The sequence below is a fragment of the Oryzias latipes genome, chromosome 15 (assembly GCF_053564925.1).
Source record: "Oryzias latipes strain Hd-rR chromosome 15, Olatipes_Hd-rR_3.1".
NCBI lineage: Eukaryota > Metazoa > Chordata > Actinopteri > Beloniformes > Adrianichthyidae > Oryzias > Oryzias latipes.
In genome coordinates this window covers 13,332,330-13,346,265 of record NC_136251.1, presented here as the reverse complement: position 1 = coordinate 13,346,265, position 13,936 = coordinate 13,332,330, and the positions used below count along the sequence as shown (strand labels likewise).

Sequence of the window (13,936 nt, the reverse complement as noted above, 5' to 3'; positions counted from 1 at the left end):
CATACAAAGCTCCCACTGCTAGTTCTGAGATATTATTTTAGTTGTAGTTTCTGAAATGACCACTAGTGGCTGGTGACACAAGTGAGCAATTACTTTTAGACTCCCTCAAAAAATAAAAAAACACAATCAAGCTTACTCTAAAATTAAAGGGGTTTACAGTCTGACTACACCACATTTATGGCTTTATTTTCTAACCATGACAACTTTATTAAATATCAAATTAGTATATTTTTGGGGGTGTTTTTATTTTTTCCTTTTTGATTGGCAGGAAACTAGACCAACAAGTGAACTCAACAAAACTCTCACTTAACTTTGTCTCGCCCACTCTTGTAACATAGTTGAGGTGGGCGGAGTCTGCGTGTCTCATCTCCTAAAGTATCTACCAACATCACAAGGCTCGTGATTACCACGATGCTTTTGAATTCTCTATTAGTTTATAATCACATGTGATGGCTAGATTATCGAAGCCTCTTCATACAGTTTGTGTATAAACATAATTTTAAATCCCAAACTGTTATATTTCTCTGACGATGCATGACAACGTCTTTTTCTTTAGGTCATCTTATTGAAGAATTAGAAAGCATTTATGGGTTCCCTCTGGTCTGGCCTGAAATTCTAAAGGAAATTCAGTGGAATTAAACATGAATGCTTAACGTCTGACCGGTAATGGTCCTAGAACGTATTACAAAGTTATAATGAGGGCTCATGAAGCCCTCCCCGCTCAGGTTCCATCAGCTTTGAGGCATGCACAGATGAGAAGAGCCCGGAGTCCGGCCTGCCGAGCATGTGATGGATTTTCTTATTTGGAGTCAGAGTGTGACTCTGAGGAATGAGTTTTGATCCTACCACTGCATAATGAAGTTCTCCCTGCGCTGGTGGTGGGACGGCCGGACGGGGGAGGTCTGTGGGAGAGGGTTTGCTTTGTCTCCTCGTTGTTCAGAGGTCCTGAATGGCATCTGTCAGCCTCTTGATTAACGAGGCCCTCTGCCCTTCAATTCCCCGGCCTGTCACTCATGGAGGACACATTAATCTTCATCGCCCTTCTTGTCAGGTCAGGGCCGGCTCAAGACTCCCACGTAAGTGTGTCTATACATTTGTGCCTTACAGCATGTTGGTGCGTGTTTGGAGGCCAGACCCGCGTGTTTCAGAGCAGGTAAATGCATGTATGTGTCCTTGTACGTGTGTGAGATGAAATGCATGTTCCAGTGCGTGGGTGACATTGCAGAGGTGGAGGAGGTGAAGTGGCTGTGGGAGGTGCTGCAGTGGATTTAGTCGAGTAACATCGGGTCAGACTGAAGTACAAGGACAAGACTGGGACATGAAGGTAAAGCTGCAAGTAGTGTTGAAATCAGTCCTGTCTACTTTCCATTAAGATCAAATCCACTGGAACACTATTGGCAATCTTTAACCCCGCCCCTTTTCACCTGTTCTGATATCACTTTAGTTTCTTTGACTTCCCTTACGGAGAAGTTTTTTTGTACTCACAGTTTGAGGTGCTTCCATGTTAGGATCTTTTTTAATATTTTCAGTTTTACTTTCTAAGAACAACATATTGCTTAAGAAAACTGTTTACATCTGTCAGGATCCGTGTGTCAGGGGCATCCAGTTTCAATGTTAAATCAATGTACGGCGGGATTTGAGCATTGGACATGGCGCGGCGTACGGCCATCAGGGTTCTGGTGTGTTGCGTTGCGGACCAGGTTTTTGCTGCGATTTAAGAGTTCAAATATTTAATCATTGGCAAAGCATTTGCATCAACCAATCAGAAATTTAGCTTTGGCCCATGACTTGTTGATCAGTGGGCGGAGTTTATAACCATCATGGAGGATGAGAAATCATCTCCGCACCAACTGACTAACTAGCATCCACGGTCTGGTTAACGGAGCTTCATGCGGTCTGGGAAGATTCTCACCCATCAAGGTCGTGGTATCACAAGAATCTGTTCCTTTGGGCGGTTGGATTTTTAAGACTCCCTGTCAGGAAAATTGTGTCTTTGACATGTTCTTGTAGCATTTTTCTGAGTTTTCCTCAATTTGAATCAAAGTGAATCAAGACAAAAATTGCTTTCTTAAAAATCTTGTAGCAGCAACGTAGAAGCTACAATACTTGCCTAAAAACAGCATAATCGTATGGGAGGGATTTTACAATAGATCAAAAGATGATTGGAGTGGATCTTTAAAGGTTGATCTAGATTCAGCTTCTCTGTACTCTGACTGCTTAAGAGGTGTGAAGCTTCCATTAAAAAGGATTGTTAAATCTGGACGTCTTCATCCAGAGTCTCCATCTAACTCTGCAGCTTTGTATCGATTCAACATCAATGTCTTACATCAGGAAATAGAAATAAAAATTCTGCAGACTTTCTGACTAAAACAAGCAAAAACTAGAAATATGTGATTCAGTTTCATTACAGGTTAAGAAAACTCTAGAATCAACCACTGCGCTTTATTCACAAATTGATGGCAGTTTGACAGAAAATGACAATCTCATTAGAAGGTGGTAGTCCATAGCAGCAAACTTCTTTATTCCCCCACTGTCTGTGGCTGATGATGGGGCAATAGCTAATGTGACTCCCACACCCATTCATCGTCTAAAAAACACGATATAACAGAAGTATTTATTGGTTCGGTTCATTGATGAAAGTTGCAGAATGTCTTAAAGCAGTAAAAAATGTCAAACTTGAGCTTTTGGTCATTTTGTGTCAACAACAAAGTGTCCAGCAGGTCCATGAGGCTTGGAGGTCACAACATCCTTTTTATCATCTTTGCTTTTGTCTTACTGTAAATTCAAATTTAAAGTCCCACCCTGACATAGTTTCTGCAGAGCGGCAGGAGTTCATTATAAATTCACCTCTGAGTTGTGGGCGGGACTGTTGCCGTGGGGCAACCCCAACCCTCCCCATTGCTGTGAATTTGGAGCAAGGAGCTTGTGACCCGCCCGGCATATTTTCTGTTACAAAACTTTTTCAAATTGCATTTTTTGGTCTGCTCCTGATTCACAGCCATATGAATAAAGAACTACTTAGAAAAACAATTTTAATCTTGATTTTCTTTATATATTTCCTCCAATATCAGAACAATGCGACAAGAACATGTTAAAAACCACCAAAACATGATTTTCTTCACAGTGGATCTTCAAAGCTTGACAGTTTTTTTTTGTACGCTGCATTTTGTGTAGTTTTCTGAGAAATCAAAATGGAGCGAAAACCAAAAAATGAGACATTTGCATCATTTATTGAGATTTGCTGAGCGTGTGCACTCTCACATCTTCCCCCGTGCGAGAGGTGCGAATGCAGGCGGAGGTGATGATGGCATTGGGGTGGGCTGTGCAGGCAAGTGTGAGGAGACAGATGGAGCAAAGCGCTGCCCCTCCTGCCCGCCGCCCTCACTGGCATCCACCAGCGCCCCACCCCGAACCCTCAACAGTCCTCCCCAACCAATGGGATGAGCTCAGCTGCTGGAGCGCCAGCCAATAAGACCGAACAGCAGTTCAATTAGGGCGTAATGAAGGAACATTCATCATTCAATTAGGCATCTGTCACTGAGACACAAAAGAGACGGGGGGATTGGGAGCTGCAGAGAAGAAAAGAAAGGATGGAACAGAAACCAGAAAAGAGGAGTGGACGGCAGGAAATGAGCAAACAGCTCAGAATCAGACATAGTGTAGCCTATGCGGTCCTTTACACCCACATACTTTTTCTCTTTCATAACCATGATGCTGCATCAGTTGCAGTCATAGTCACACTGAATGACATGCAGTGCCTTCATTTGGAATATTTATTTGACGTTTGTTCCTGAAATCTCCCACTTTGAAATGACTGAAACCTGGCTTTGTGCATCGATCCAGAATGTTTGGACTCAATGATGGAAAAATGTCAGTTATGGCAGCTGCTTATTGAATGGTCCCTCTGACAGTGGATGTTCATCACCAATTTAATAACCCAGATTTGACCCATTTAACACTGGAGATGTCGCTGGTGACACATAAATAAAACATGCCTTTTTGACATACTGTAACTCTTTTACGCGATCAAAGTATATCAGCTGATTCTGAGGCATCAGAATCAGCTGATATACTTTGATTGCACAAACACCTCTGTAAAGTGCTGCACATCAGTGTTAGGCTGCTTTTCTCCACTTCAGAATCCACTGGAATGCCGTTAACTTTGGCAACTATTGGGCCAAAATTCAGAGTGTGCGATTTAAAAATGTGGTTATTACAAAACTAGAATAGAAAAAAGTCAAAGAACAAACCTGAAATTTAGTGGTGCAATTTCAGTAAAGAAGATCTACCTCACTTCCTGTCACTTTGGGCTGCTGTTATTCCTACGTGTCAATCATCTTCATCCCTTCATTCTGAACCAGTAGCTGACTCGCCCGCATTTTTTCTCAGTCAATCGCCATCACATTTTTGCCTTTAAGTTAAAGGATGATTGTTTTGTCGCGTTTCTACGCCCTCCTTCCCCCTGTTCTCCACCTGGAACAACGCTTTGGCATGATCAGGTCCTTAACCCTTTAACAGAGGAGATGCTGAAATAACAAACATTCTTTGGACAACAAAGAACACAATAAATGTAATTCCAAGAGATTTTGTTGCAGATACGAGAAGCTACGACATGCCCAACACTTACGTTGTAAGCCGTTCAATACTGTAAAGCAGGGGTGCTCATTACGTCGGTCGCGATCGACTGGTCGATTTTCAAGGACATGAGGGTAGATCGCAGGCCAGCAAAGGTAAATAACAAAAAAAAAATGTACTTCTAAAAAATCCACCAGCCAATCAAAATCCTCACCGAGAAGTATGGAACTTGATTGTCATGCAGAAGTCCCTGGCAGAAGACCACTCCGGACAACTGGAGTGTTTATTGAAGCTTCCCCGAGTGTGTCCTCCTGCGATCGCCTCTGCAGTTCTCGCCCGATAAATACGAGATCATTAAGGAAGCTTTTTTTTCCCGTGACACACGCTTCGTACGGAGCCAGCAGCGGTTTGGAAATGCCATGCTCCCCGCATTGCACGGTTTACAGCAGAGCATGACATACGATAGTCGCTGCTTTCTGTCTTTGTAAAAAAACGCGTCATTGTTAATACAAAAGTATCTTTGTGTACTCTTACTGTGCAGTTTTTAGTCATCAGTACATAAACAACAATGTACAAATAAACATGTAACTAATTAACATAACTAACAAATGTTTACTAAAAGCACAATATATATATATATATACACACACACACGCACACGTAGATCTTCAAGACATTGTCGACTCAAAAGTAGCTCACCTGCAACCTTGCACTGATAAGCGTTGCATATCAGTGTAAAGCTGCTTTTCTCCGTGTCAGAATCCATTGGATTTACATGTAAGTACATGTCTATTGCATGTAAGACTTCATCGGGTCAGAGCCAAACACAGAAGATTTATGCTCATTTTTTTCCGCATTTTTTTCTGTATCACAACTAAATAATTCTTCGTAATCCTAAGATCTCCCCTTGTTGAAGAAAGAACAAGGGGAAAATCTCTTGAGGAACCAAAAGTAAAAAGGTAGATGGTTTTACTTCAGCTAAAATAATTTTTTTGTGATTGTATATTTTGTGGTTGTAAGAACTGGCACAAAAAGCTGGAGTGTGCTACATTACTGAAATTTAATTTTTTCTCAGTTGTTCTTACAAATTCTCCATGGTTACCTAACTACCTCAAAGGGAAATGCTTATATTTGAATTTCCGATTGTTTTTCTTTAAAGTGGCCTTGAGATTCAGCTTCTTTTGAAGCACGTGTTGATGTCTCCGCCGTAATTCTTGTCTGGTGCGGCGCTGTCAGAAGTGCTGCGGTGTTTTCCTTTGACTTCCATCACACATCCGATTCCGTCTGAAAGGTTTCAGCAGAAACGTCAGGAAAAAGCCCTGAGCACATCAAACACCTTCATGGCATTGTTTGTCTTGTCTTCTGCATCTCGGTTTCTCTCGTGCCAGCTGTCTCCAAACCCCTGTGGTACCCCCCCCCATCCTCCTCCACCACCCTCTTCTTCTTCCTCCGCCTCCCCTCCATCTTTCCTCCCTTAGTCCCCAACCGAGCAAGAAAATGATCCCTAGTAAATAATATATCAAGATGAATGATAATTGCTCCGCTTTTTTTTTTGGTGTTCCGCATCAGTTAATGAGCGCCATAAATTAGCGGCGAACACGGCTGACAGCGTTTGTCGAAACACGGTCAATGAGAACGCGCCTTCACCTTTTTGTTTTCTGCTGCTTCGACACACATCTTTACACTAAGACGTAAAAACTCGTAACCTCTATGGTTCCAGCAGTGAAAACAGAATCCCATGAGGATTCGCAAACCAGAGACGTTTTTTTTTCTGTAACTGAAGTCCAGAACCTGTTTTCTCTGCATAAATATGCAAATTCTTTCAATATTTTTGGACTGTTATGAAGGAAATCTGACTTTTGTTTGCAGATTTCTGGTTTTTCAAAGCTGCTCCAAAGGATGGTCCAATTGTCCTCTACCATTTCTACAGCATTGTTTGAAGGTTTGATTGCCTTTTTAAACACATTTACTCCACAAACATGAAACTGACTTGATGTTCAGGAGGCTTCAGTCCAACCATGATACTATTCATCAAATTTATTGGTGACACAAGAAAAATCGGCTCCAAGTGGAATGAAATGAAAGCTTTCTGGGTTTTCCAAAGCTAAAGACCAGCTATTTTTTGTCTTTTTGGTGCAAGGCCCGAGTCTTCTGATGGCCAGGCTGTGGCGGAGCAGCCGCTCCCAAGCCGCGTCCATCCGACCCAGACAGACATCAAATGGGGGGCCTTGGCCACAGATCGCACACGTGGGGAGTCCCCTGAGGTTGTCTGATTGAAACCTGACAACAGCGCCAAACAGCTGCTTCAAACAAGAGACATCTGCATATCTCAGATTTGTTTTTTCATAAATTAACCCTGTCAGAAACCTGGGTGAGGGTCTGCGGCGACGTGCGAATAATTAGATCAAGTTTACAGGCTTTGAAAGTCGGAAATTAGCATGAAGGGGCTGTTCACGGGGGGAAAGGTGGGCTGTGGAGGCAGCTTTGGGGCATGAATTTGCTGCCTTTTGTTGTGATGGTGAGAAAAAAAATCAGTAAACTCCTTCTGGCCTGCGACAGTACAGAGTGGTTTCCTTCTCAGAGGGATGCTGCTCACTGCAGCCACTTAGACGCTGCTTTTTAGGATCTGCCTCTGACCTGCTGCTGCTCTTCTGCATTTGTGTACATTCCTGTGCCGCTCCGATAACACTCCACACACCGCCTTTATGCCGTCAGATAGCGAGCCGTTTCATTTGTAAAAAGCCCCTCAATTATTCAATGGAGTCAAGCCTCCCCTTTATCCCCCACTTGTCTCCTGGCGTGCTGAGGGACAGCACAGAGGGATGGACGAACGGCGGGGGGAACGAACGGCGCATGCCTCCTCAGAAACATCGCTAATTACCGCAGGTTGTAGTTATAAATAACTCAACAGCTGGCGCAACAGACAGTAGAACAAAACGATGTCACAGTCGGTTGAAAAAGCGCCGGAATGAAAGCGCTGTTCGCAGTGTGCTAAAAAGTCTGATGCGTCTCAACATGGATGAGTTGTTTACAGGCTGAAACCTCCAGCAGCCCCCAAATGTGGATGTGGTTAGGCAGCAAAAACGGAGGACACATCCAAAAGTCTGTGTTCACTTTGAAAACAATTCCTGCACGAACATCAAGTCTATTAGGAATTGTCTGGAAACAAAGAAAAACATCTTCTGTCTGATCACGTTGATTTATTTCTAGGAACCAAAGCTCCAGGATCAACGTTGGAGTTGGAGTTAAAGTCTTCCTCTTAAACTTTTGCTCACCTGCATTAGGTGGTTTCCATCAGTGATAACAACAATGGTTGTAGTAAAAACCCACACATCATCAGTCATTTACCCAGATCGTAGAGGCTAAGCAAGGTTACCTTGACCTTCTTTCAGGAACACACTGAGGTATCCCGGGTCAGAACAGACATAAACCAACAGATTGAATCTCACGTCTGGAAACTACCACAATGCCTCCCCCTGGTTGGATGTCTTCGCCTCACCAGGAAGACTTCGGGTAGCATTATTCACCAGACACCAACTCGACTGACTCCTCTCCATGTGGAGGAGTAGCTGTTCTACTTCCAGTTTCTTCTGGATGGCTGAGCTTTAGAGCCCCTCGACCCCCCTGTCCCCCTAAGTGAGAAAACCATTCTGAAAGCTGACTTCATCTGTCCGTACACAACCTGCAGATCATGGGTGTAGGTTGAGGGTGGACATCAACCCTCCTAAAGACCCACTCCAATGAAAATTGTGCTTTTAAACATGTTTTTGTGGCGTTTTTCTTATGATGGAGGTCATACACAAGAAAAAGTTTGAAAAAGATCATATATGAACATGAAACAGAGAGCTCTCAGTAACAGGAAGGGGTGTGGGTTTGCTCTGCACCAACGGTCACGCCCACAACTCATAGGGGAATTCCTAAAGAACTCCTGCAGCTCTGCAGAAACTATGTCCTACAAAACGACAAAGGTTATTAGATTTTGGCTAAAAACAACACAATCTTCATTAAAAGACCATTGGGAACACCTTTAAGATACATTAAAAGATGATTGGAAAGGACTTTAAATAATACCAGCTCTTAGACTTGACCATAACATTTACCCATTTAAATTCCAGCAGATGCTGAAGCTGAGAAAAAAGCAGATTTGTGCCGATATGCAACCATTTACAGACGTAAAGTAAGTTACACAAGTCAAAAAAATGAAAATACTAGAGCTAAAGCGCTGGTGTTAAAAGGTTAAGAGTGTCATGGTTTCAGTTTGTTGTGTCTTGTTTTTCGCTTTAGTTCTTGTCCTGTCTTGTTTGGTTCTGTTTCCTGTTTTATTTTGAAAGGTTTCCTGTCTTGTCATGTCTTGAGTTTTACTTCCTTTGGTCCCCATCTGTCCTGATCGTGTTCACCTGTGTCTTGTCTGCCCTGTCTGTATATAAGTCTTGTCTCTGCCTTCCTCGTGTGTTGGTCCATTATCCTTGTCTGGTGTTCATGTCATGCCATGTTCCTCGTTTCTTGTCCCTCGCCACGCCAAAGTGAGTTTTGGTTTGTTTTTGTCATCCTGCTCTGCAGCGCCTTTTGTTTGTTCGCATTAAACCCCTTGCCCTAGAACCGTGTGCCTCCGCCTCTGCATTCTGGGTCCTACCGGCTCTCAAGCCACCCCCGCACATGACAAAGAGCTTTGTCTTTCAAATTAATGCCGCCTCGACCCCAACAGACAGCTGAAAAGTCTGTGTTACTGTCGTAAGTCAACCTAAAGGCCTGTTCACACCGGGACGAATTTCGCCGGCGATTTTCGCCGACGTTTAACGCCTCGTGACTAAACAAAGGGCACCAATGTGAGTGTGCACACCGAGGCGAAAAAACGACAAGCGCCAAAGCGTCAAAAAAAAAAAACGCCTCGGGTTCGTTTTTTTTTTTCGACGCGTCGCGTCGAAATCTATTCGACCAATGAGAATGGCGCTTTTGCACACGTGTCTGGAGCTTCTGAAGTTACAGTAAAACACAACTTGGGGGCGCTCAAACACAAAACTGCCTTGCTGAGCACACATACCAGCGAAGAAGTTAGACGCCAAGTAGCGTCTACACTGCCGCGAAGAAATAATGACGGACATTCTTAAATATCCCCGAACCAAGCACCAGTTGGAGCTACTGATGCTTGAAATATGCATGTTTTCTTTGTATGATTCTGACAAGCGCGTAAATACCTGCTCTCTTCTTCTGAGTGAAAAGCGACTTTAAGAATCGTAAAGTTGCGCAGCGCCACCTTGTGTACAGGAGTATTTCTGTTTACATTAAGCGCCATCTAATGTCAGGGAAGGAAATTGCATGTTCGCTCGGCTCATCGTCAGCGAAAATCGCCTGGGTGTGAACACAAAAGACGTGGCGAAAAACGCTGGCGAATAACGCCTGGCGAATATTCGTCCCGGTGTGTACGGGCCTTAAGGTTCCATCCTTCCCAAACAGAATCGACTCCATCTTGGGATGTTTGGGCCACAGACTCACCAAGTCAACTGGTTCGTTTCAAACAGCTTCCAATATTTTGCTGCTGCCTGGAGTCAAATGTCTCAGAAATCCTAAATGTGCAGCTGAAGGTAATCAAAGTGAAAAGCTTCCCTGCTGTAGGTCTTTAGGCTGCAACTTTTCAGTGTTTCCAAAGCCAATGAAGCCTTCTTCTTTCATTCGTTACAAAGTCAATCTAGATCAACAAGTAAAGAGCAAAAAAGGTTCAGTTGAGATTTCATAACTATCAAAAGGAATTCAGAGGAAACCAGCTCAGGAGTCAAACCAGAGGCAAACCTACCAGAATAAAAGCCCCTCGCCATTTTTGCTTTTTCTTTTTAGCTCTGTGGCCGTTACCATTTCGGTTGGCAGGCACTGGGACATGTGCTCATCTGTCCCGGCCCACCTCCCCTTGTTTGGCAAATTGAGAAGGTCTGCACACAGATTAGGAATGAGTCAGAATTAATCCAGAAATAATTCTGTGTTTTTAAGGCTTGGTGACTGCCTGGTGTCCTTCCAGGGAAAGTAATGCAAGGAATATTTTCTATTGTAAAAATCAAAAGCAAGTGTGTACATGACAGACATACCCAACCTTTAAACTACGGTTTGTTTGCTCCACCTGAGTCCTTCGAATACTGAAGCATGTTTCTGTGCTGTGTCTTAATGCCACAAACATCCTCAGGCCTCTCAGAGAAAACCTGGCACTGCGATGATCCCATTCCTATCAAATATTCCCATAAACTCTTAAAAGTGGCCTCTGTGTGGGCCTGCATGCAAGCCCTCATCACTGCAAGGCTGACTCTTGTGTTAAGTGTTTACACAGAACACTCAGGGGTGATATAATTACCTCAAACAGGGCAGCACTTGTAGTGAAGCTGGTGGAAGTGATAATATATTTGCCAGTTTCTAGGACTGAACAATCTGGACGCAAAGGCTGTACACACTTAAGGACCAACTCCAATGAAAATGGTGTTTTTAACATGTTCTTGTGGCATAAATTAAACAATTGCATTTCAGAGTATTTCTTTATTCAAATCTGACACATCTCTGTTTTCCTCGTCTGAGCTAGTATCTGCTCCATACCAACAGCCCCGCCCACAATTCAGAGAAAAAATTCAAATGAACTACTGCCGCTCTGCAGAATCTATGTCCTAGAAAATGACTGATTTTTTACAGCATTGTTATAATTTAAAGACCACTGGGAATGCTTTGAAAATGGATCAAAAGATGATCAGAAGGGGGTCTTTAAGGAATGGGAATGATATTAGAGGTGGATCCTTGCCAGAAAACGTGTACTTTAGCATGTCCACTGAAGAAAGGAAAGCATCAACAATGGACAGAAGAGGACATCGAACACCCAGTTAAAAAAAATAACTGTCTAGGCAGCTTTTAGTGTCTGTAAAATCTCATTTCCTGTTTTAATGCAACTAGATTTGTTTATTTCATGTCAAATGTGCCTTTAAGTGCACAACACTGTAAAGGAAAACAAAGCACCCAAAGATGATCTGTCTTTGAGTTAAACTAGTCTTCTGTTTGCTTGTTTAAGCCTGGAGTTTAAGTCTTTTGCACAACCCTGTAACTAAAGAGAAACAAACATCAGAGCAGCAGCAGACATCCAGGGTTTTTTCCTATGCTTAGTTTAGCCTGATGGTTTGGCTTTTTTAGCTCTGTGGCTGTTGCCGTTTTGGTTGGGAGGCACTGGGATCTGTTGCCTTGCGCTCATGTTTCCCAGCATTCCCCTCAATCTGTTTGCGATCAGAAGATTAAACAAGTGCATGTTCATGAAAACGTCTAATTTAGGACACAAGCTTCTTGAAGTCAAGTTTGAACAACTTTCGTATGTGAAAACAACAACAATGGATGGTTTTGGTGTGCTCTTCTACTGTGATGGTGATGGTTGGAAGCAGGCACATAAACTGTGATTAAAAAAGAATGTTTCCACAAAAGAATCCGGAAAAATTACATTGTATCATTTATTAAATAATTTATTTATGTAATGAAGCAGAAACTTAGTATTTGGTCAATAAGAAAAATTCACCTGGTCAAACATTTCCTGTTGGTGTTCAGGAGGCTTTCACTGTAGCTCTTATTTTGTCCATTCATCCATAGATCTGCTCAAGAGCTGTGATATTTTGGGGCTGTTGCTAGGCAACCCCCCCCCCCCCCAATAGATTCTCCATTGGATTGAGGTCCATCGTCATGCTGGAAGATCCAGCCATGTTTCCTCCTTAATGTACTCAACAATAGGAGGATTTTGTCCAAAATCTCACCTTACACAGACTCATTCATCCTTTCTTTAATACAAATCAGTCATTCTGTCCTCTTTGCAGAACAGCAGCCCCATATCATGATGTTTCCATCCCCATGCCTCACGGTGGGTACAATGTTCTTAGGACACAATTTAACACTCATCCTCCTCCAAACAGTGGAATGGACATTTATACCAAAGAGTTCTATTTTGATTTAATCTGACCACAACATTCTACCAAACCTTCTCGGAATCATTCAGATGGTCTCTAAAGAACTTAAGACAGTTCTGGACATGCCCTGGCTTAAGTAGGACGCCTTTGGACCCCTGCAGTGTTGTAGTGCAACAGGCCTTTAAACAGTTGATCTCTTCTCATCAAGTACTTTGTTTATATTGTAAATCAGTTTATTCTGGTCTTGTTCAGGTTTACAATCTTGTTCCTGGTTTCCTTCGACAGCTCTTTGGTCTTGGTTGTGGTATGAAGGTTGAAGTCTGACTGTTTAAGAGTGTGGACAGGTGTCTTTTATCCAGATAACCAGTTCAAACAAGTGACATTGATGCAGGTAACATGGAGGATAGAAAAGCTTCTTAAGGAGGTCTGTGAGGGACAGAATACTTAATTTCCATGATGAAGGGTAAAGATCTTTTTAAAAAATCTTTTAAAGTGTTACAAACATATACCGTTTTTTGCCTCATTTTAAGTATAAAAGAGAAAGTTTACGAATCACAGATGTGAAATAGAAACTAATGATCTACAGTAAAAAAGAAGTAATGACATAAAACCAGAATTGGGGTTTGCAAAAATAAAAATAAAAAAATCACAAAGAGAAGAAAGTGATTTAAAAAAAAAAAAAAACGTGCTGAAACATGTAAATGAACGAAAAGATCAACTTCTGCAAATCCACAAAGGTATTACCACTGAATTCACTATTTGATGATCACCTAAAACAGCTGCAGCAGTAGAAATGGAAGCTTTTATTTCCCTTTTTTCCACATTTTTAGGATCTTTCCTCTCGAGTCTAATAAAAACAAACTTGTAAACATCCCTGTCATAACTCTACCAGTGTAACCAATTTCCAACATCTCTAAATCCAAAGTGATGGAAGGAGTTGGGGAATAGATGTTAGGAGTGGGCGGCCCCTCCTGTTGTAAGCAGTCCCAGTGAGGGGTGTTCGCCATATGCTCACAGGACTCCGAAGGGAGGAAGGCTCCGAGGATAAAAGAGAGCGGCGCGGCGACGGGCCCTCCATCGGGGTGTTCAAAGCCTCCGTATGAAAATGACTGTGTACGTCTTCTGCTGAAGCCAAATTTAGATCAAAGCCAACCCCGAGCGGGAGGGGGACTGAGGGAGTGGGGGGCACACTTGCATGAAATAGAACTTTGTGTGATGTGATGAGCAAATCACTGATTGCATGGGAATGTTAATAATAGTAAGTGGTGAAATTTGTCAATTTATTTCCCCCCTTTTACACGGAGGATGTCAGTAGGAGCCGTTAACTGCTGCTGTGACTTCCCACTAGGAGAAAGGCAGCCTTCAGGTCAGCAAACCCGCAACTTCGCTGCAAGGATTAAATTTGACCGGACAGAAGATGCCAGTAAGCGTTTGATGTTTAACTGACGGAA

At 42.7% G+C, this 13,936-nt stretch overlaps 1 long non-coding RNA gene across 1 annotated transcript in view; it reads right to left on the bottom strand.

Annotated features, from left to right (window-relative positions):
- The window catches only part of LOC144984121 (uncharacterized), a 63,261-nt gene that overhangs the window by 39,785 nt on the left and 9,540 nt on the right, over positions 1-13,936 (bottom strand). The gene's annotated exons all lie outside the window — the stretch shown is intronic.